Here is a 24745-nt window from a genome sequence, read left to right as displayed (position 1 = left end):
ATCAATGGGGATGAAGTGAAGATGGTTGAGAGCTTCAAGGCTCCAGTTGTCGAGATCACCAACAACTTGTCCTGGTCCTTCCATGCCGATGCGATGGTTAAGATGCCTCTACTTTCTCAGAAGACAAAGGAAATTTGGCATAGAAAACCATAGAAAATTACAGCTCAGAAACAGGCCTTTTGGCCCTTCTGTGCTGAACCATTTTTTGCCTCGTCCCACTGACCTGCACTTGGACCATATCCCTCTACACCCCTCTCATCCATCAACCCATCCAAGTTTTACTTAAATGTTAAAAGTGACCCCGCATTTACCACTTTATCCGGCAGCTCATTCCACACTCCCACCACTCTCTGCGTGAAGAAGCCCCCGCCCCCTAATATTCCCTTTAATCTTTTCTCCTTTCACCTGTAACCCATGCCCTCTGGTTTTTTTTTCCCCTCGCCTCAGTGGAAAAAGCCTGCCTGCATGCACTCTATCCATATCCATCAAAATCTTATACACCTCTCGCAAATCTCCCCTCATTCTTCTATGCTCCAGGGAATAAAGTCCCAACCTATTCAATCTCTCTCTGTAACTCAGCTTCTCAAGTCCCGTCAACATCCTTATGAAACTTCTCCGCACTCTTTCAACCTTATTTACATCCTTCCTGTAACTAGGTGACCAATACTGTACACAATACTCTAAATGCGGCCTCACCAATGCCTTATATAACCTTATCATAACACTCCAACTTTTATACTCGATACTCCGATTTATAAAGGCCAATGTACCAAAGGCACTCGTTACGACTTTATCCACCTGTGACGTCACTTTTCGGGAATTCTGTACCTGTATTCCCAGATCCCTCAAAGAACAAAGAACAAAGAACAGTACAGCACAGGAAACAGGCCCTTCGGCCCTCCAAGCCTGTGCCGCTCCTTGGTCCAACTAGACCAATCGTTTGTATCCCTCCATTCCCAGGCTGCTCATGTGACTATCCAGGTAAGTCTTAAACGATGTCAGCGTGCCTGCCTCCACCACCCTACTTGGCAGCGCATTCCAGGCCCCCACCACCCTCTGTGTAAAAAACGTCCCTCTGATGTCTGAGTTATACTTCGCCCCTCTCAGCTTGAGCCCGTGACCCCTCGTGATCGTCACCTCCGACCTGGGAAAAAGCTATCTATACCCTTCATAATCTTGTATACCTCTATTAGATCTCCCCTCATTCTCCGTCTTTCCAAGGAGAACAACCCCAGTCTACCCAATCTCTCCTCATAGCTAAGACCCTCCATACCAGGCAACATCCTGGTAAACCTTCTCTGCACTCTCTCCAATGCCTCCACGTCCTTCTGGTAGTGCGGCGACCAGAACTGGACGCAGTACTCCAAATGTGGCCTAACCAGCGTTCTATGCAGCTGCATCATCAGACTCCAGCTTTTATACTCTATACCCCGTCCTATAAAGGCAAGCATACCATATGCCTTCTTCACCACCTTCTCCACCTGTGTTGCCACCTTCAAGGATTTGTGGACTTGCACACCTAGGTCCCTCTGTGTTTCTATACTCCTGATGACTCTGCCATTTATTGTATAACTCCTCCCTACATTATTTCTTCCAAAATGCATCACTTCGCATTTATCCGGATTAAATTCCATCTGCCACCTCTCCGCCCAATTTTCCAGCCTATCTATATCCTGCTGTATTGCCCGACAATGCTCTGTTCAACTGCACTGTTCAGAGTCCTACCATTTACCCTGTACGTTCTACTTTGGTTTGTCCTTCCAAAGTGCAATATCTCACACTTGTCTGCGTTAAATTCCATTTGCCATTTTCAGCCTATTTTTCTAGTTGGTCTCTCTGCAAGCTTTGAAAACCTTCCTCACTGTCCACTATACCTCCAATCTTTGTATCATGACCAAATTTGCTGATCCAATTTACCACATTGTCATCCAGATCATTGATATAGATGACAAACAACAATGGACACAACCCCGATCCCTGCGGCACACCACTAGTCACAGGCTTCCACTCAGAGAAGCAATCCTCCACAACCACTCTTTGGCTTCTTCCATTGAGTCAGTGTCTAATCCAAGTTACTATCTCCCAATGTATACCTAGCGACTGAACCTTCCTAACTAACCTCCCATGAGGGACCTTGTCAAAGGCCTTGCTGAAATCCAGGTTGACAACATCCACCGCCTTCCCTTCATCCACTTTCCTGGTAACCTCCTTGAAAAACTCTAATAGTTTGGTCAAACATGACCGACCACGCACAAAGCCATGTTGACTCTCCCTAATAAGTTTCTGTCTAGCCAAATATTTGTAGATCCTATCCCTTATCACACCTTCCAATAACTTGCCCACCACCGACGTCAAACTTACTGGCCTATAATTTCCCGGATATCTTTTGGAAACGTTTTTAAACAACGGAACAACATGAGCCACCCTCCAATCATCCGGCACCTGCTCCGTGAATACTGACATTTTAAATATGTCTGCCAGGGCCCCTGCAAGTTCAACAGTAGCTTCCGTCAAGGTCCGTGGGTGTACCCTGCCCGGTCCTGTGGATTTATCCATTCTGATTTGCCTCAAGGCAGCGAGCACCTCCTCCCCTTTAATCTGTAAAGGTTCCATGACCTCCCTACTTGTTTGCCCTATTTCCGTAGACTCCATGCCCGTTTACTCAGTAAATACGGATGCAAAAAAACCTAATTAATACCTCCCCCATCTCTTTTGGTTCCATACACAGTCTACCACTCTGGTCTTCAAGAGGACCAATTTTATCCCTCACTATCCTTTTGCTCCTAACATACCTATAGAAGCTCTTTGGATTTTCCTTCACTCTGTCTGCCAAAGCAACCTCATGTCTTCTTTTCGCCATCCTGATTTCCTTCTTAAGTAGCTTCCAGCACTTTTTTTACTCCTCGAGAATCTGATCTGTTCCTTGCTGCCTGTACATTTCATACAACTCTCTCTTCCTCTTAATCAGTGTTACAATCTCCCTCGAGAACCAAGGTTCCTTATTCCGATTTACTTTGCCGTTAATCCTGACAGGAACATACAAACTCTGCACTCTCAAAATTTCTCCATTGAAGGTCTCCCACTTTCCATTTACATCCTTACAAGATAACAGCCTGTGCCAATCCACACCTCCCAGTTCCCTTCTCATTTCATCAAATTTGGCCTTTTTCCAGTTCAGAAATTCAAACCTGAGGACCAGATCTATCCTTATCCACGATCAGGTTGAAACTAATGGCATTATGATCACTGGATCCAAAGTGTTCCCTCACACTCAAATCCATCACCTGCCCCAACTCATTTTCCAATAGGAGATCCAATATCGCATCCTCTCGAGTTGGCACCTCTATATACTGATGTAGAAAATTCTCCTGAACACATTTTGCAAACTCTACCCCATCTAAACCTTTAACAGTATGCGAGTCCCAATCTATATGTGGAAAATTAAAATCCCCGACTATCACAACTTTATGTTTCTTGCAGTTGTCAGCTATCTGTCCGCTGATTTGTTCCTCCAATTCTCGCTGACTATTGGGTGGTCTATAATACAACCCCATTAATGTGGTCATACCTTTCTTGTTTCTCAGCTCCACCCATAGGGCCTCTGTTGACAAGCTCCCTAATCTATCCTGCATGAGTACCGCTGTAACATTTTCCCTGACCAACAATGCCACCCCCCCCCCCACACACATTTTATCCCTCTGCCTCTATCCTGCCTGAAACATTGGAACCCTGGATCATTGAGCTGCCAGTCCTGCCCCTCCTGAAACCAAGTTTCACTAATGGCTATAATGTCATATTTCCATGTGTCTATCCACGCCTTCAACTCATCTGCCTTCCCCACAATACTCCTGGCATTGAAATAGACACACCTCAAAAGATTATTTCCACCACGCTCAACCCTTCCATTTGTGATTTTGCTTGAACTAACCTGTCTTTTTACCCCTGCTCCACTATCTGCTCTGGCACTCTGGTTCCCATCCCCCTGCAAATCTAGTTTAAGCGCTCCCCAATAACACTAGCAAATCTCCCTGCAATTTTCAACATCAGTATATAGAGGTGCCTACTGGAGAGGATGCGATATTGGATCTCCTATTGGGAAATGAGTTAGGGCAGGTGATGGATGTGAGTGTGAGGGAACACTTTGGATCCATTGATCATAATTCCTTGTCGTTTAGGTGTAACCCGTCTCTCTTGTACAGGTCCCACCTGCCCCAGAAGAGGTCCCAATGATCCAAGAATTAGAAACCCTGCCCCCTGCACCAGTTCCTCAGCCACGTGTTCATCCGCCCAAGCATTCCTCAGCCACGTGTTCATCCGCCCATGATCAGAACCATAAAGGGTGTAGATACGCAGAAGGATCTGGGTGTGCAAGTCCACAGATCCTTGAAGGTGACGTCACAGGTGGAGAAGGTAGTGAAGAAGGCCTATGGCATGCTTGCCTTTATAGGACGGGGCATAGTGTATAAAAGTTGGGGCCTGATGTTGCGGTTGTATCGAACATTGGTTCGGCTGCATTTGGAATACTGCGCCCTGTTCTGGTCGCCACACTACCGGAAGGACGTGGAGGCTTGAGAGAGAGTGCAGAGGAGGTTTACCAGGATGTTGCCTGGTATGGAAGGGCTTAGTTATGAGGAGAAATTGGGTAAATTGGGGCTGTTCTCACTGGAAAGACGGAGAATGGGGGGTGACCTTATAGAGGTATATAAAATTATGAAAGGCATAGACAGGGTGAACGGTGGGAAGCTTTTTCCCAGATCGGTGGTGACGTTCACGAGGGGTCATCGGTTCAAGGTGAGGGGGGGGGGGGAGGTTTAACACGGATATCAGAAGGACGTATTTTACACAGAGGGTGGTGAGGGCCTGGAATGCGCCGCCAGGCAAGGTGGTGGCGGCGGACACACTGGGAACGTTTAAGACTTATCTAAAAATCCACATGAACGCAGTGGGAATGGAGGGATACAAAAGAATGGTCTAGTTTGGACCGGGAGTGGCGCGGGCTTGGAGGGCCGAAGGGCCTGTTCATGTGCTGTATTTTTCTTTGTTTGTTTCTGTGTCTGTAAAATGCTGACATGCAGATCCGTCACAGAGTAATAGCATAGAGCAGCTCACACACAGATTTAGACAACTACAAGGGTAATTGTCACTTACCAGGAACACCAATAACTCCATGGATCAGGTGGGATATTTTCTTCACCATGTTTTTAAGGAAGAGAAGTTGTTACAGGCTAATAGGCTGGAGGAAGTAGATGTTCGGAGGGAGGGGGTACTAGCAGTTTTGAATAAACTGAAGGTCGAGAAGTCCCCTGGGCCTGATGAAATATATCCTAGGATTCTTTGGGAGGCAAGGGTTGAGATTGCAGCGCCTTTGGCTTTGATCTTTGGGTCCTCACTGTCCACGGGGATGGTGCCAGAGGACTGGAGAGTGGCGAATGTTGTTCCTCTGTTTAAGAAAGGGAACAAAAATGACCCTGGTAATTATAGGCCAGTTAGTCTTACTTCGGTGGTTCGTAAATTGATGGAAAAGGTCCTTAGGGATGGGATTTCCGACCATTTGGAAAGATGCGGATTAATCCGGGATAGTCAGCACGGATTCGTGAAGGGCAAGTCGTGCCTCACAAATTTGATATAATTTTTTGAGGAGGTATCTAATTGTGTTGATGAAGGTAGGGCAGTTGATGTCATATACATGGATTTTAGTAAGGCGTTTGATAAGGTCCCCCATGGTAGGCTTATGATGAAAGTAAGGAGGTGTGGGATAGAGGGAAAATTGGCCGATTGGATAGGTAACTGGCTATCTGATCGAAGACAGAGGGTGGTGGTGGATGGAAAATTTTCGGACTGGAGGCAGGTTGCTAGCAGAGTGCCACAGGGATCAGTTTTGGTCCCCTGCTATTTGTGATTTTTATTAATGACCTCGAGGAGGGGGCTGAAGGGTGGATCAGTAAATTTGCTGATGACACCAAGATTGGTGGAGTAGTGGATGAGGTGGAGGGCTGTTTTAGACTGCAAAGAGACATAGATAGGATGCAAAGCTGGGCTGAAAAATGGCAAATGGAGTTTAACCCTGATAAATGTGAGGTGATTCATTTTGGTCGGACAAGTTTAAATGTGGATGACAGGGTCAAAGTTAGGGTTCTGAAGACTGTGGAGGAACAGAGAGATCTTGGGGTCCATATCCACAGTTCGCTGAAGGTTTCCACTCAAGTGGATAGAACCGTGAAGAAGGCCTATAGTGTGTTACCTTTTATTAACAGAGGTTTGGAGTTTAAGAGCCGTGGGGTTATGCTGCAACTGTACAGGACCTTGGTGAGACCACATTTGGAATATTGTGTGCAGTTCTGGTCACCTCACAATAAGAAGGATGTGGAAGCGCTGGAAAGAGTGCAGAGGATATTTACCAGGATGCTGCTGGTTTGGAGGGTAGGTCTTATGAGGAAAGGTTGAGGGAGCTAGGGCTGTTCTCTCTGGAGTGGAGGAGGTTGAGTGGAGACTTAATAGAGGATTATAAAATGATGAAGGGGATAGGTGGAGTGAACGTTCAAAGACAATTTCCTCGGATGGATGGAGCTATTGCAAGGGGGCATAACTATAGGGTTCATGGTGGGAGATATAGGAAGGATGTCCGAGGCAGGTTCTTTACACAGAGAGTGGTTGGGGTGTGGAATGGACTGCCTGCAGTTAAAGTGGTGTCAGACACTTTAGGAACATTTAAGCAGTGATTGGATAGGCAGATGGAGCACAGCAGGATGATAGCGAGTTGGATAGCTTGATCTTGGTTTCAGATAAAGCTCGGCACAACATTGTGGGCCGAAGGGCCTGTTCTGTGCTGTACTGTTCTATGTTCTATTTGAAATTCCTGATACATTTTCAGCGTGAAGTAATGTGTCCCTTCGCTCTGCAGGTAGTCTCTGTGTTAACTCCGTGATGATACATTCCCAAAGACATTCATATGTACCCTCTGGTATCCCCTCTGGGATAGTGACATTGCAAAATCGCTCATCTTCGAGTTTCTTCTAATTAACAAACACGTGACGACATTGATTGAGGTTGTGGAATATATTTATTTCTGAGATTGAATTGCTGCCATTCAAAGAATGGACAATGCTGATCACATTAATTAATTTGTAACATTCGAGGCTATGTTACCCACCAAAGGTATTCCCATCTAAAACACAACTCTCAAGATCCCATGTTGCCTCAGTGTTATCTTTCACCCGTCTGTGACTTTTCAATGATTCAGTTCCAAATGTTAGAGTGTCTCTCCGGGCTGTTCCACTCTCCTGGGATATAGTTACCCTCTTTAACTCTGGGAATACACTGAATCCATTCGGGTCCTATAATTGTGACTCCAATTTCAGATTTAATCTGCAGTAAATTCAACAACGTGAATCACAGCAACTGAATCTATCCCCTCCAGTTCCATGTTTCCCAGCAGCCCAGGTGAGATGTCCCGAACCGGAGCACCAGTCAGGCAGCACAGCCTTCGAGACTCTCAATCCTGTCCAGAGAGAAAAGTGTCTATTCCCCTGACAAACTATCCCCATTTATAACTATATTTCCCTTTTCTCCTCCCTCTTGAATGGCTCGCTGATCCCCTGTGCTATTGTTCAGTTGATCAGCCTCCTTGTAGCTCCCGCCCACGTCCGCACAGGGAGCCAGTGTCCCAAACCTGTTTGTTTAATCATTCAAAGGACATGGGCGTCCCTGGCTGACCAGCATTTACTGCCTGTCCCTCGTTGACCTTGGAGAGCAGTTGAGAGTTAAACACATTGCTGTGGCTCTGGAGCCACATGTCGGCCAGACCTGATAAGGACGGCAGGTTTCCTTCCCTCAACGACGTTAGTGAACTAGATGGGGTTTTCCGACAATGGAGAATGGTTTTATAGTCATTAGTAGATTTTTGACTCCAGATATTTTTTAGTGAATTCAAATTCGACCAGCTGCTGTGACCGGATTCGAACACGGGTCCCCAGAACATTAACAATATTGGGAGCCCTTCCTGAAGCTATCGTCAGCAGGAGCTACTCAGCAAATTCCCTGAGTGTTCCTTCCAAGGCCTTACTCACCTTACCGCTGCTTCCGTTGGTCCCACGTCACTTTCTGAACTGTAATGACTGGGGGACACCGACCCGCACTAGACCTGGTCTTAAGGGACCGGGCAGTAAGGGACACAAGACACAGCAATATCTTTCCACCCACTTCCCTAAACTCCCACACTTACCCCAACTGTCAGTGCTTCACTCTCTGCAGCTTGCATTCTGTGGAGCTCCCTGAGTGGGCACATTACACAGGCCTCAGTTTGGTAGTTTATATTTGCCCGTGTCCAACTCATGAACCTGATTGAAGTCATTGCACCCCTTCCCCCTCCAGGTCTGAGTAACCGCCGAGGGCTGACCACCTTGGAAGCCTTTTTTGGAGTTTCAATGCTGGGTCCAGTTCCTGCTGCTCAGCGTCGGAAGTGAGTGGGGTTCAGCAGACCGGAGCTCGCCTCTTCCACCATGAGCGTGTGGCCCGAGTTCCCTTTATCGGGTGACAATGTGATCGATAGGCTAAACCCACTGTGTCCATTTCAGACTCCGAGGTTCCCACTGGCGGAGATGGAGAACAGGAGCCGGAGAGCCTGGAATTCTTTCCAAAGTTCCCGCTGTGCTGGGAATTGATTTTTCCTGCACGGCTTGGGGCTTCATGGCTTGTAGATGATTGCAGCATTCCCATAGGATGGTATCTCCAAGCGGACTTGGTAGGAAACTGGCCCTGTTCCCGACTCGACCGTGCCTCATAACCACGCGGATCCATTGCCATGATTCTTTACCAATTACCTATCACCTGCCTTTAGGTGCCTCTCCCGGCTGGTGGGATCAACACTGGGTGCCTTGATGCCTTGCGAACCTCCCACCCTTGGGAATATCAGACTCAACCCTGGGCGGAGTCATCTCCTCATGACCAACTCTGCTGGGGTTATTCTGGTAGCTGAATGGGTGGTTGCGGGGCGGGGTGTGGGGGGGGTGGGGGTGGGGGTCGGGGGAGGGGGGGTCGTGCGGGGTGGTTAAGAGGGTGTTGTCCTGTAATTGAAGATTAATCTGGATGGTTTGGTGACCAAGGAGGCTGTGGGCTGGTTTTTTTGAACCTGCTTTTACGATTTGGGCCGCTCTTTCTGCCAGGCCGTTGGATGATCGGTAATATGACACTCTCCTAACATGTTAATTTCTGTTCAACTTCATCTAATGCACAAATTCCTGGCTGATGAAGGGTGGTCCATTTTCAGAAACTAACATTTCCGGGATCCCGGGTGTCAAGAAAGAGGTGTGAAGTTTCTCCACTCTTCTCCTTGTGATTGATTAACTCACCCTGTGCACGGCCATCCATTTTGAATCAGCATCTACCATTACCAGGAACATAGACCCCATGAACGGACCGGCACTGTCCATGTGCAGCCACGTCTATGGCCGTCCTGGCCATTCCCAAGTGTGAAGAGTAGTGACTGGTGATAGTTCTGCCCTTGTTGATATTGCCAACACTGACCCACGAGCAAATATCCGTACCCATACCTGGCCACCAACAGGGCAACCTCGAGGATCTTCAGTTTGCCACTCCTGGGTGGCCATGGTAAAGTTCACCATGGGATGGTGACCCTGGCTCAGGATGACACTCTTGAACCCCATAGGCGTGTGCCATCTTCCACAATCAGCTGCTCTCTTCCACTCCAATATGGGTGTAATTCAGGCTGTAACGGCCTTTTGGATTCCCGCATCAGCATGAGCTGCTTCAATTCATTCAGGAATGGGTCATTTTGCCTCCGCAGCCGAATATTATTGGCAGGCACTGGGAGAGTTTTGAAAAAGTTAATGATTACCATCTCTTCCATTGTGGGTACGACAAGTGTCTGTGAATCGTAGCCAACTCAAGGCATCGGCGTCAGTGACTCAGCCTCCTGGATAATGGTAGGCGGACAGTAATAAAGCCCACAGCTGGATATGGGCCGATGTTATGGGCTGCACCGCCATGCAGGTACTTCTGGAACTACTTTGCCCAAACTATCACCATAGACGAGGTGTCACAGTGGTTAACGCTGCTGCCTCATAACGCCAGAGATCTGGGTTCAATTACTGGCTTGGGTCAATGTCTGTGCGGAGTCTGCACATTCTCACCGTATCTGCATGGGTTTCATCTGGTTTCTCCGGTTTTCTCCCGCAGTCTGAAAGACGTGCTGGTTAGGTGCGTTGGCCATGCTCAATTCTACCTCAGTGTACCCGGACAGTCACCAGTGTGTGGCGACTACGCGATTTTCACATTAACTTCATTGCAGTGTTAATGTAAGACTACATTTGACACTTTATAAATGTTAAAGTTCCTTTGAGTATGAATGGTTGAATATCGCTGGGAAACCTCATCTAGCTGTCAGTATAAGTGCACGTGAATAAGTCCATAATTGGAAACAAGAATCCTCCTGCCAGCTTTGAGGTTAAGTCCTCAATCAGAGGGATTGGGTATTTATCCAGCTGTGAGAAACAATTTGCCGTTTGTTTAAAATTTCCCAGTACAAAGTATTTGTATTCACTCTTGGGACTTGGGTGTCGCTGGCCGGCCAGCATTTATTGCCCATCCCTAGTTGCCCATGTTCGGAGGACAATTAAGTGTCAACCACTTTGAGTCGCATTTAGTCCTGACCACATAAGGACGACAGATTTCCTTCCCTGGGACAGTAATGAACCAGATGTGCTTTTCCGAAAATCGACAATGCTTTTATGGTCACCAAGCTGATTCTGAATTCCAGATATATTTATTCAAATTCCACCATCTGCTGTGACGGGATTCGAACCCGGCTGCACAGAAGTTTAGCTGAGTTTCTGTATTAATAGTGTAGTGATAAAACCACCAGTCCATTACATCCATACCCTGAGTGTACACACCCTGACTTCCGGTAACCGAGACACACCATATTATATACGTCTGCAGGTCCCGGATTGGACAGCATTAACTGTCTCAATCAGGGAGCTCATATTCCAATAACTCCACCTGATGGTTATCGTTAAAGTAATTAAGTATGTCTCTCTCTCTGTCTCTTTCTGTCTTTCTGTGCATCCCTCTCTGGATCTCTCTCTCTCTCTCCCTCTGCCTGTTTCTGTGTGCCTCTTACTGTCTCTCTGCATCGCCCTCATTCACCTTCTCTCTACACTCTTCCTCCGTGTCTCCTCCTCCCTCTCAGTCTCACTCTCCTTCTCTGTCCCCCTTTTCTTATTTCTCTGTCTATATCTCTCTCTACCTCGCTCTGTCTTTTGCTCTTGCTGTGTCCATTGTACTCATTCAGTCTCACTGTTTCAAATTCGCTGACGCTCTCTGTCTCTGTCTCTGTTTCTCTCTGCCTCCCTTTCTGTATCCCTTTCCGTCTTAGTCTCCCTCTCTCATTGCATCCTCCCCTCTGTCTCCCTTTCGCATTCCCTGTCCATCTCCGGCCCATTTCCCCCAATCTCTATCCCTGTTTTTCTCGCTCTGTGAGAGTCCCTATCTGTCTCTGTCCTTTCTCCCTGTCTCTCTCTCACACTCTCTCTGTTTCTTTCACTGCATCTGTTAGAAACTCTTTCAAAATCTGTCACACTCCATGTATTTATGACCTTCCCTCTCTCTGTCAATCTCCGTCTCTCTATCATTCTCACTTTTGCTCTCACTGCCCTCTCTCTCTCTCTTTATCTGTCACTCTCTCTGTCTCTGTGAGGCTGTTTGTTATTTATAGTTTGAAAGTCCAACAGGAAGATTCAGGGGTCGTGTAGTTGTAGTTTCCTGTCAGGGTCTAATGAGTTGAAGAATTGAAGTAAGGGGATATTTCAGCAGATTTATTAGCTGCTGCCTGAAGTGAGTCTGTGTCACAGCATAAATGGCAGTGTTTGTACAACAACTTGTGAGTTGCAGCATGAAGCCCAATTCCTGAACAGAATAATCTAACCATACCGACCCAGAGCCCAAATCATCCATCCGAGTCAATATTGAAAAAACCATTAATGTCGACCATAAGAGGATGAAATTGGCTGAGATAACAAACATTAAAATGATGGATTTCCTGCGACTCTCCATCTCTGGGTCTCTGGGATTCTCCCCACTGCTGTGAGCCCGGAGTCTCCTGCGGGCTCTGCTGCTCATTAAAATGTGTCTGACGGTGAAAACATTGAGCAGCAGAATCAGGACGAATGGGACAGCCGGGGTGAGAATGTGGTGGAGGAACTCGATTGTTCCCCAGACAAGAGATTCCCTAACATCCGGTCTGATATCACAAAACCAGGGGGCGTTCCCCAGCATATATCTATTTAATCACATAAAATACCAGAAAATGTTCTTTAAACAGCTCAGCACCGTCACTGTTCCCAGAACCAGAGCCGCCGATTTCTCACTGCAATATTTACTCTTCAGCTTGGGGCAGCAAATGGCCACAAATCGATCAAAGGTGAAAATGACGGTGAACCAGACAGAACAGTCAGTGGCTGCATAAAGCAGGACGGCGTGGATGTTACACACGGGGACCCATAGCAGGAAAAAAAACTGTTCCCAATAAAGAATGGGAATGTGTCTGAATATCAGGTCGAGGATCACGACCAGCAGATCCCCCGCTGACATGGCCACCAGGTAACGAGTCACACGTTTGGACAGACCACAGTTTCTGCTCGTCAGTGTCACAATCGTGATTATGTTCACTGTCAGGAAGGGAAATAAAGAATAAAATTAGACACGATTCAGGGAAAGAAGTTACCATTTGGACTGAGGGTGGGTTGAAATAAAAAAGGATGTACACACATAAAATCACTGAAATCTGTTTTTAAAAATCCAGCACTTCTTTTTCAGTGTGAGAGGAAAGTGGAACATCCGGAGGAAACCCACATAGACACGGGGAGAAGGTCCAAACTCCACACAGACAGTGACCCAAGCCTGGAATTGAACCCAGGTCCCTGACGCTGTGAATCAGCAGTGCTAACCACTGTGTCACCGTGCTTCTCCATGGTAGCAACACAGTGGTATACATTTGGGAGAGAGCTTTCCGGAGAGTCCACAACATTGACCCTCACTCAGCTACAAGTAAATAGCCCCTCTACCTTGTGAGGGATTTGGAGGGTGAGAAGGATGAGGGAGTTAACCCTGACAGAAAATCCAGAGTGGAGTCCTGTAGATGGTAATCTGTCGTCTATCAGACAGTTTACTGACAACCCCTGCAACAGAGCTGGTACCAAAGAGGGCTCGTTTGACCCTTGCCTCTGGACAATACTAACAATTGGCAGAGGGAGATCCTGATGCCTTGACAGCACAGAATCTCTATTATATTTACACAGAACTGTACGCTGGAGAGGAGATCACAGCATTCTGGCCACTGTTAGCACAACACACGAAGAAATAGTAATCTCACACTCGATTGGCACAGAACACAACTTCCAGTGTTTGCTTTCAAGAGTGGAAGAAAGCTTCAGGGTTCAGCGAATAGCTATCGTCCATAATACTCAGTGCGATTGCTGCTGTCCCACTATGGTCCACTGGACCAGTGCAGCTGCATGAGTCCTGTCTCGGCAGGAAGGTTGCCAATCTATGCACCAGATAGAACTCAAACAAAGGCCAGTACCAAAGGAAAAGCCAAGCAGGCTGCCTTAATGACTATCGTCCGGTGATTCTGATATCCAATCTGATGAAATGCATCAAAAGGTTAGTCATGGCATGAATCAGTTCCGGCTTCCCAGATTGCCTGGATGCACGACAGTTCACCGACATCCACAACAGGTCCACAATGCCATCTCCCTGGCCCCACAGTGAACCCTGGAACACAGACTCGTGTTTGCCGACTACAGTTCAGCCTGCAACACCATTAGTCCTACGAAACTCATGTCCAAAGTCCGTGGCCCTGGGCTTGGCTCCTGCCTCTGCAATTGTATCCTGAACTTCCTAATCCATAGACAGCAAAATTAAGGACAATCAACAACATCTCCTTCACAATCATCCTGAACAGCTGTGCCCCATAAGGCTGCGTCCTCAGCCCCTTACTATACTCCTTATACACTGGTAACTATGTGGCCAAATTCCCCTCCAACTCGATTTCCAAGTTTGCTGATGACACCAGCAGTGGGTCGGAGGAACAGACAGAGAATCTGGTGAACTGGGGCATCAACAATAATCTCTTCCTCAACGTCAACAAAGCAAATCGACTTTTGGAAGCATAGTGGAGTACATGCCCCTATCTACATCAATAGGATGAAGTTGAAATAGTCGGGAGCTTCACGTTTTAGGGTCCACATCACGAAAAACCTTTCCTGGTTCCTCCATGACATCCCTATAATTAAAAAAAGTCCCGGAACGCCTCTATTTTCTCAGAGGTTTACAGACATTTGGCATGTCAGCTGCGACTCTCACCAACTTTTACAGATGCACCATAAATAACATTCTAGCTTGGTATGGCTCCTGCTCTGTCCAAGACTGCGAGAAACTTCAAAGCTTGGTGAATGCAGACCAGTCCATCATTCAAATTAACCTCCCACTCATTAACTCTGTCTAAACTTCCCGTTGCCTTGCAAAAGCAATCAGCCTAATTAAGGAATAGCGCACCACGGACATAAACTCTTCCCCCTTGTTCCATCAGAGAAAAAGGTAAAGAATGTGTGAGGACATGTACCAACTGAGTCATAGAATCATAGAATCATTACAGTGCAGAATGGGGCCATTTGGCCCATCGAGTCTACACCGACAACAATCCCACCCAGGCCCTATCCCCAAAATCCCACATATGTACCCTGCTAATCCCCCAAACATACATATTCCAGGACACTAATGGGCAGTTAACATGGCCAATCAACCTAACCTGCACATTTTGGACTGTGGGTGAAAACCGCAGCATCCGGAGCAAACCCATGCAGACAGGGGTAGAATGTGCAAATTCCACACAGACAGTGACCCAAGCCAGGAATCGAACTCAGGTTCCTGTGAGACAGCAGCGCTGAACATTGTGCCACCATGATGCCGACTCAGGAACAGCTTCTCTGCTGCCATCAGACGTTTGAATGGACCCACATTGCATTAAGATGATCTTTTACTACATCCTAGCTATGATTGCAACATTACATTCTGCACTCTCTCCTTCTCTATGTACAGTATGCGTTGTCTGTATGGCACTTGAGCAACAACACTTTTCACTGTATATCCAATGTTATGAAATGCATCAAAAGGTTTGTCATGACATGAATCAATTGCGGCCTCCCAGATTCCCTGGATACACGACAGTTCACCTACCTCCCCAACAGGTCCACAGACACCATCTCCCTGGCCCAACACTGAACTCTGTAACACTGTAACCCTGAACATAGAGAAGGAGAGAGTGCAGAATGTAATGTTGGACTCAGAGCTACGGTGTAGAAAAAGATCATCGTAATGATCTTCCCAAGGATGTTGCCGGGACTTGAGAAGCTGAGTTACAGAGAGAGATTGAATAGGTTGGGACTTTATTCAATGGAGCGTAGAAGAATGAGGGGAGATTTGATAGAGGTGTATAAGATTTTGATGGGTATAGATAGAGTGAATGCAAGCAGGCTTTTTTCCGCTGAGGCTAGGGGAGAAAAAAACCAGAGGGCATGGGTTAAGGTTGAAAGGAGAAAAGTTTAACGGGAATATGAGGGGGAGCGTCTTCACGTCGAGAGTGGTGGGATTGTGGAATGAGCTGTCGGATAAAGTGGTTCACTTTTAACATTTAAGAAAAACTTGGACGGGTTCATGGATGAGAGGGGTGTGGAGGGATATGGTCCAAGTGCAGGTCAGTGGGACGAGGCAAAAAATGGTTCGGCACAGACAAGGAGGGCCAAACGGCCTGTTTCTGAGCTGTAATTTTCTATGGTTCTATGGTTCTAATTCGATGTGTGTCCCTTAAAACGCCTGATGTCAGCAGAGAAGAAGCTATTCTTGAGTCGGCAGCATGGTGGCACAATGGTTAGCACTGCTGTGTCACAGGGACCTTTGTTCGATTCCCGGCTTGGATCACATATGTATTATATGTGAAAATAATAAACCAAATCAATTCAAATCAAATCAGTCTTTCACATCTCAAGTTAAACATCACACGATGTGCCCTGGCCTTACCAATCAACTTATGCAGGTTGATGATGTACACCGGGACGGCTGTGATCGAGACTGACTTTACAAGGGTGAATGTGGACATTGGGGAGCTGCGAGAAACTGGACTTGCTCACAGTGGATTCTTTCCAGAGGGACACCACACGTTCTTGTAATAGGAGAAATCCCAACAGATGACATGTGACAATGGAACAAAGTAAAAGGCTTCACGAGTGGTGATGGAATCCCAGGAATTGAAATGGAATCCCTGATGCTGTGAGACAGCAGTGCTAACAACAGTGCCATACTGCGATCCTGCAAGGTGCCCTGGAGATATCCAAGATCAAGGCCAGGACACCACCATCACCATATCCGTGGTAGGGAAATGATTGGAAAACAGTTTGAAGGACATAATTAATCTCCACTTCGAGAGGTAAGGATTTATGAACAATAGTCAGCATTCCTTTGACAGGGGGAGATCATGTCTAACAATTCGCTGGAATATATTGAGGAGGTGACTGGATGAGGAGATGAGGGAAGTGCAGTCGATGTAGTCTACGTGTTCTTCAGAAAAGCTTTTGACAAATATGGGAGACTGAACAAGGAAGTGATTCCGATTGAAACCAGGTCAATTTGGTAAATTATATTCAAAATTGGCTGAGTGGCAGAGGGTGATGATGGAAGGTTGTTTTTGTGACTGCAAGCCTGTGTTCAGTGGGGTTCCACAGGGATCGATGCTGGGTCCCTTGCTGTTTGCAGTGTACATTGATGGTATAGACATGAATGTGTGAGGTGTGATCAGTAAGTTTGCAGATGATACAAAAATTGGTGGTGTGGTAAATATTGAGGAGGAAAACCTTAGATTACAGGAATCATAGAATCCTAGAGTGCAGAAGGAGGCCATTCGGCCCATTTAGTCTGCACGGAGCACAATCCCACCCAGACGATATCCCCAGAACCCCATGCATTTACCCAAGCAATTCTCCTTGACACTAAGTCCAGTATATCCTCGCCAATCCACCTAACCCACAAGTCTTTGGACTGTGGGCGGAAACTGGAGCACCCAGAGGAAACCCATGCAGACACGGGGAGAATGTGTAAACTCCACACAGAGGTGGTCCAAGCCAGAAATCGAACACACGTCCATGGCGCTGTGGGACAGCAGTGCTAACCACTGTGCCACCGTGCTGAGGAAACTGAAAAGCTGGTCAAATGGGCAAATGTAATTTACACCTGACGAATGTGAGGCCATGCATTTGGGACAACTATCCGGACAAGGAAATGCACCATGTCCGGTCGAGTCTGAGGAAGTGCAGAGGACCAGAGTGAATTTGGGGTGCAGATATGCGGATCCCTAAAAGCAGCAAGAAAGGTAGATGAGGTGGTTAAGATGACATAGAACATAGAATAGTAGAGCACAGAACAGGCCCTTCGGCCCACGATGTTGTGCCGAGCTTAATCTGAAACCAAGATCAAGCTATCCCACTCCCTATCATCCTGGTGTGCTCCATGTGCCTATCCAATAACCTCTTAAATGCTCCTAAAGTGTCTGACTCCACTATCACTGCAGGCAGTCCATTCCACACCCCAACCACTCTCTGCGTAAAGAACCTACCTCTGATATCCTTCCTATATCTCCCACCATGAACCCTATAGTTATGCCCCCTTGTAATAGCTCCATCCAACCGAGGAAATAGTCTTTGAACGTTCACTATATCTATCCCCTTCATCATTTTATAAATCTCTATTAAGACACCCCTCAGCCTCCTCTGCTCCAGAGAGGACAACCCTAGCTCCCTCCACCTTTCCTCATAAGACCTACCCTCCAAACCAGGCAGCATCCTGGTAAATCTCCTCTGCACTCTTTCCAGCTCTTCCACATCCTTCTTATAGTGAGGTGACCAGAACTACACACAATATTCTAAATGTGGTCTCACAAAGGTCCTGTACAGTTGCAGCATAACCCCACGGCTCTTAAACGTCAAACCCCTGTTAATAAAAGCTAACACACTATAGGCCTTCTTCACAGCTCTATCCACTTGAGTGGCAACCTTTAGAGATCTGTGGATATGGACCCCAAGATCTCTCTGTTCCTCCACATTCTTCAGAACCCTACCTTTGACCCTGTAATCCACATTTAAATTAGTCCTACCAAAATGAATCAACTCACATTTATCATGGTTAAACTCCATTTGCCATTTCTCAGCCCAGCTTTGCATCCTATCTATGTCTCTTTGCAGCCTGCAACATCCCTCTACCTCATCCGCTACTCCACCAATCTTGGTGTCATCAGCAAATTACTGATCCACCCTTCAGCCCCCTCCTCTAAGTCATTAATAAAAATCACAAAGAGCAGAGGACCAAGCACTGATCCCTGTGGTACTCCGCTAGCAAACTGCCTCCAGTCCGAAAATTTTCTATTCCCTTTCTATTTCCTTCACTTTCTATTCCCTTTTCTTAAACAGAGGAACAACATTCGCCACTCTCCAGTCCTCTGGCACCATCCCCGTGGAAAGTGAGGACCCAAAGATCAAAGCCAATGGCTCCGCAACCTCATCCCTTGCCTCCCAAAGAATCCTAGGATATATTTCAGCAGGCCCAGGGGACTTAACCACCTTCAGTTTATTCAAAACTGCCAGGACATCCTCCCTCCGAACATCTATTTCCTCCATGTCGGATACTTGCCTTTAGCAGCCGCAGCATAGAATATAAGAGCTGGGAGGTGATGCTGGAAGTGTATAAAATGCTGGTTAGACCAGAGCAAGAGAACTGTGTACAGCTCTGGTCATCACACGACAGGATGGATGTAATTACACTGGAGACGGTGGAGAGGAGATTCACCAGGATGCTGCCTGGGCTGGAGAGTTTCAGCTATGAAGAGAGGCTGGTTCGGCTGGGTTTTTTACCTCAGAGCAGAGATGGCCGGAGGGGGAGTAAGTGTCGTGGGTGGTGCTGGGAAGTGTTTACAGGTGGGGGGGACCTGAGTGATATGTACAAAATTATGCTGCAGACAGATAGGAAGACAACTCCCTTTTGCAGAGGTGTCAATAACCAGAGGGGCGTGGATTTAAGGTAAAGGCAGATTTTTATGTGGATTGGAGGAAAAATGTTTCCATCCCCAGGGTGCTGGGATCTGCAACTCACGGCCTGAATGGATGGTCGAAGGGGGAACAACCACAAGAGGCATTTAGATCAGCAACTCAAACGACAGAGCATATAATTATCAAACTAGAAAGAGTGCAGAAAAGATTTACTAGGATGCTCCTGGGACTTGATGGATTGAGTTATAAGGAGAGGCTGCATAGACTAGGACTTTTTCCCCTGGAGCGTAGGAGGCTGAGGGGTGATCTTATAGAGGTCTATAAAATAATGAGGGTCACAGATCAGCTCGATAGTGAATATATATTTTCCCAAAGGTAGGGGAGTCTAAAACCAGAGGGCATAGGTTTAAGGTGAGAGGGGAGAGATACAAAGGTGACCAGAGGAGCATTTCTTTCACACAGAGGGTGGTGAGTGTCTGGAACGAGCTGCCAGAGGCAGTAGTAGAGGCAGGTACAATTTTATTTTTAAAAAAGCGTTGAGATAGTTAAATGGGTACGATGTGTATAGAGGGATATGGGCGAAATGTGGGCAATTGGGATACGTTTAGGGTTTTAAAAATAAAGGGCGGCATGGACAAGATGGGCAGAAGGGCCTGTTTCCATGCTGTAAACTCTGTGACAAGGCTGTGGATCGAGTGCTGGAAAATGGGATTCGATTGGATAGGTGTTTGATGACCAGTTCAGACATAATGGGCGCAAGGGCCTCATTTTGCGCTGTTAAAACTCGATGGCTGTTAGACCACCCTCAGCAGTGGCCCCATCACTTGCAGCTCTCACAGCGCTGGCTGGCATCCGACCATGTACCAAACCTATGTGGTTGCAAATGTGCAATTGCAGCCAGCAGTGAGCTGCCTGGTTTGAGAGAGACATCTGTCAGCTCTCTGCTACTGCAGCTCGCTTCAACGCAGCAGCTGCCCCCAGATAGTGCGGGGCCGCAGCTTTTTGTGAGCAGCCCCCGACCGGATATAGCCCCGCCCCCACGATCTGGACCAATCACCCCACTTCCCCCACATCAATTACATGCAGAGAGGCACCAAGACACCCTCCCTACCCCACTGTGCATGCAGAGAGGCAGCGAGACCCCCTCCCTACCCTAATGTCCATGCAGAGAGGCAGCGAGACCACCTCCCTACACCACTGTGCATGCAGAGAGGCAGCGAGACCCCCTCCCGACCTCAATGTCCATGCAGAGAGGCAGCGAGACCACCTCCCTACACCACTGTGCATGCAGAGAGGCAGCGAGACCCCCTCCCGACCCCAATGTCCATGCAGAGAGGCAGCGAGAACCCCTCCTTACCCCACTGTCCATGCAGAGAGGCACGCGACCCCACTCCCTAACCCACTGTCCATGCAGAAAGGCAGCGAGACACCCTCCCTGCCCCACTGTCCATTCAGAGAGGCAGTGAGACCCCCTCCCTACCCCGCTGTGCATGCAGAGAGGCAGCGAGACCCCCTCCCTACCCCACTGTGCATGCACAGAGGCAGTGATGCCCCCTCCCTACCCCACTGTGCATGCAGAGAGGCAGCGAGGCCCCCTCCCTACCAAACTGTGCATGCAGAGCGGCAGCGAGACCCCCTCCCGACACCACTGTCCATGTAGAGAGGCAGCGAAAACCCCTCCCTACCCCACTGTGCATGCAGAGCGGCAGCGAGACCCCCTCCCTAACCCACTGTGCATGCAGAGAGGCAGCGAAACCCCCTCCCTACCCCACTGTGCATGCAGAGAGGCAGCGAGACCCCCCTCCCTACCCCACTGTGCATGCAGAGAGGCAGCGAGTCCCCCTCCCTACCGCACTGTGCATGCAGAGAGGCAGCGAAACCCCCTCCCTACCCCACTGTGCATGCAGAGAGGCAGCGATACCCCCCTCCCTACCCCACTGTGCATGCAGAGAGGCAGCGAGTCCCCCTCCCTACCGCACTGTGCATGCAGAGAGGCAGCGAGACCCCTCCCTACCCCACTGTGCATGCAGAGAGGCAGTAAAACCCCCCTTTCTACTGCACCAATCATTTGCAGAGTGTCAGTGGGATGCTCTACCCTTCACCAACAACGTTGAGAGTGGCAGCACGACCAACCTACCTCCCCAATCTCGTGCAAAGCAACATCAGAATCGAGCTCCCTACTCCACTCCTCCCTACAGTGCCTGGTAGGCATTGCCCAAGGGGCACCTACCTTTGCCCTCGACCTTGCCCGGTGTCCTCAATGGCCTTCGGTTCTATCGGCGAGGTCATTACAACTCGTCCTCATACATGTGGCCAGCTGTTTTCCTCACCGGACACAACTTTCCTGGTGAGGCTGCAAAGGCAAGTGTGGCGCACAATTCCATCCCAGGCTCACTAATTTCATTTAAATTTGTTTAAAAATAAACTTAAATAATTTATTCAGCCTCTTGCCAGAACTGGGCAGAGACTGAATCCGCCGCATATCGTTGCCGGTGAGGTTGCAAGAGGTGAGAAATGGGACGTGGACCTGAGTTCTCGGCTGTTACACAGTTTTACTGCTCACCCCGCCATCAATGGACAGGGAGTTGCTGTAAACGCACCCCCCTCCCGTGTGTGTGTGTGTGAGAGAGAGCAAGGGAGCACTGTACGAGTGTCCCTAAGTGTGCGGCGTTCTGGAGTGTTACAGCAACTTTGGTTATTCTTGGATTTGTTTGTGTGTGTGTGTGTGTGTGTGTGTGTGTAAATCTGATTGCCTTTATCAGTAAATGTGTGTATTTATGTATGTACGTATAGGTGTGTCTGTGTGTTTGTGTTTCTGTGAATGTAGGAGGGTCTGTGGTGGCACAGGGGATTGCGTTGTTGCCTCACAGCACCAGAGACCCTGGATCAATTCCAGGCTTGGCTACTGTCTGTGCAGAGTTTGCACGTTCTCCCTGTGTCTGCGTGGTTCTCCTCTGCCTGCTACGATTTCCTCCCAATCTCTGAAAGTTACTCTGTTTAGGTGCATTGGCCAAGATAATTTCTCCCTCAGCATACCCGAACAGGGGCTGAAATGTTTACAGTAACTGCAGGGGATTTTTACACTAACTTCACTGCAATGTTAATGTTCCCACACTTGTGACACTGTTGAATAAACTTCAAACTTTAGAAAAGATGTTCTGTTGCTGTGAGATCTTGCTGTGCACATGTGACCAATAAAATGGATTCTGTTGTCTGCTGACTCGGTGGGTGAATAGCAGTGAACTGGTGTTACGTGTAGAGGGTAAAAATGATTCTGCCTCAATCTTTTACTGACGAAGGAATAGTGTTTGAGGTCACATGTCTATGGAAAGGCACAGCACACAGAAGACATCCCAGCCCATAGACCCTGAGACAATTGTCAGTGGCTGAAAGAATTAATAACTGGACACAGAGATTCAACCAGAGCAGCAAACCCAGTACAGTAAATAACAAGAAAATCAATATCGTTAAACAGCCTTTCTAGAATTAGGAACTGGACACAGGAGACGGGACTTTACAGCTTTATTCTTCCCCAAGCTGCAAAACCCCACCCGTGTTCAACAGACCTTCCCATGCACCGCCCCTCGCCTGCTCCGATTCCTGTGGCGGTCGGGCCGGTACAATTCCAGCCAGGGACTTACCCGGAACACCAACAATCGCCATGAGGGGATAGTAAAAGCATTGAATCACGCGCAGTCGATATTCAAACCGATTAGCTGATGTCATCATCCAATAATCAGCAGTAAACAGAGAAATCCAATGCGATAAACTCCTGTCCTCGGTTGGAACATTCCGCTTCATTGTTCCCAGATTCTGATTCATTGTTGGAACATTCCGGTTCATTGTTCCCAGATTCTGATCCATTGTTGGAACATTCTGGTTCATTGTTCCCATATTCTGATCCATTGTTGGAACAGTCCGGTTCATTGTTCCCAGATTCTGATACATTGTTGGAAGATTCCAATCCATTGTTCACAGATTCTTATCCATTGTTGGAAGATTCCAATCCATTCTTCCCCGATTCCGATCTCTCCTCTCCCTCCCTCCCTCTCTCTCCACAGCCGCTGACCTCTGTTCGTGTCGGAGTTGCCGCTCCCGCTGACTCAATGGGACAACACGTTGAATGGGATCCCTTATTAATAGAAGAGGGAAAACGCTCCAGACACACTAATCGGATCCATGGAGACTCACATCAATTCCAGTCACTAAACAAACAGCTTCACTTAACCACCTTCAACCCGACACTTTCTATAGCCACAGTAGAACAGTTACAGCCTAGATGTGGTGTTGAGGGTGAGGGAGGTATGGAAAGTTGGAAATAATGTAGGGCCCGGCCGTAAATCTTTCAATTTTCATTCTATGCAACAGAGCTCTCTCTGCTAGTGTTCTTTTTGAGACGACTAGAATATAAAAGCAGGGGTGTACTGCTGAGGGTTTGTAAGACTCTTGTCTGACCACATTCAGAATATTGTCAGCAATTTTGGGACCCGTATCTAAGGAAGGATGTATTGGATTTGGAGAGGGTCCAGAGGAGGTTCACAAGAATGATCCGGGGAATGAAAGACTTAACGCATGAGGAGCGTCTGAGGACTTTGGGTCTCTTCTCGAAGGAGTTTGGAAGGATGAGGAGGGGGATATCATTGATAGTTACAGAATAATGAAAGGCCTGGATAGAGTGCACTTGGGGAAGATATTTCCATTAGTAGGAGAAACTCGGACCCGAGGCCACAACCTCAGAGGAAAGGGATGGCACTTTAGAACTGGGATGTGGAGGTGCTGGAGTTGGACTGGGGTGGGCACAATGAGAAGTCTCACACCAGTTGTCCACTTACCTGATGAAGGAGCAGCGTTCCGAAAGCTCATGATACCAAATAAACCTGTGGAACTTTAACCTGCTGTCGTGAGACTTCTTACTTTCGAACTGAGATGAGGAGGAATTTCTTCAGCCAGAGGCTGGTGAATCTGTGGAATTAATTGTCACACAAGGCTGTGGAGGCCGGGTCTTTGAGTGTATTTAAGACAGAGATAAATAGGTTCTTAACTGGTAAAGCGCTCGAGGGTTACGGGGAAAAAGCAGGAGAATGGGTTTGAGAAACTTATCAGCCAGAATTGAATGGCAGAGCATGCTCGATGGGCCTAATGACCTAATTCTGTTCTTATATCTTATTGTCTTATGGTTATCATGGTTGTGCCTTTTAGATTAGATTAACGTTAATCAGGGTTGACATAGTCTGCTAAATCCAGTCTGTAGTCGATCGTATGTACAGCTCATGGACAGAACAACCTTTGGAAGGGACTTCACATAGAACTATCTCGCAGTGCTATGTACAGTACAATCTTAGCTAGAGTCATCAAATAGAACTGTATCTCAGTGATAGGTACAAAAGAACGTTATCAAGAGGTTTCACATCAAACCATCTCAACATTTTCTATTGTGAGGTTGTAAAGAGGCAAGGGTGAGTTGAGGACAGTGTGGGAGAAGGACACCGGGCACCTAAACAGAGTCAGCAGCACCTTGACGAGAGTGTGAGAGGGGGACAAAGGGACAGAAGGTCAGCACCTGGAGGAGAGTGTGAGAGGGACACTGGGACACTGGGACAGACAGTCAGCACTTGAGGAGAGTAGAGAGGGGGACACCG

At 47.6% G+C, this 24745-nt stretch overlaps 1 pseudogene; it reads left to right on the top strand.

The window, feature by feature from the left end:
• The window catches only part of LOC144486629 (SWI/SNF-related matrix-associated actin-dependent regulator of chromatin subfamily A member 5-like), a 234063-nt pseudogene that overhangs the window by 26365 nt on the left and 182953 nt on the right, over positions 1–24745 (top strand).

Source organism: Mustelus asterias, unplaced genomic scaffold, assembly GCF_964213995.1.
Source record: "Mustelus asterias unplaced genomic scaffold, sMusAst1.hap1.1 HAP1_SCAFFOLD_420, whole genome shotgun sequence".
Taxonomy (NCBI): domain Eukaryota; kingdom Metazoa; phylum Chordata; class Chondrichthyes; order Carcharhiniformes; family Triakidae; genus Mustelus; species Mustelus asterias.
Note: the sequence above shows the minus strand (reverse complement) of the source record. Positions and strands in the feature narration are given on the sequence as shown.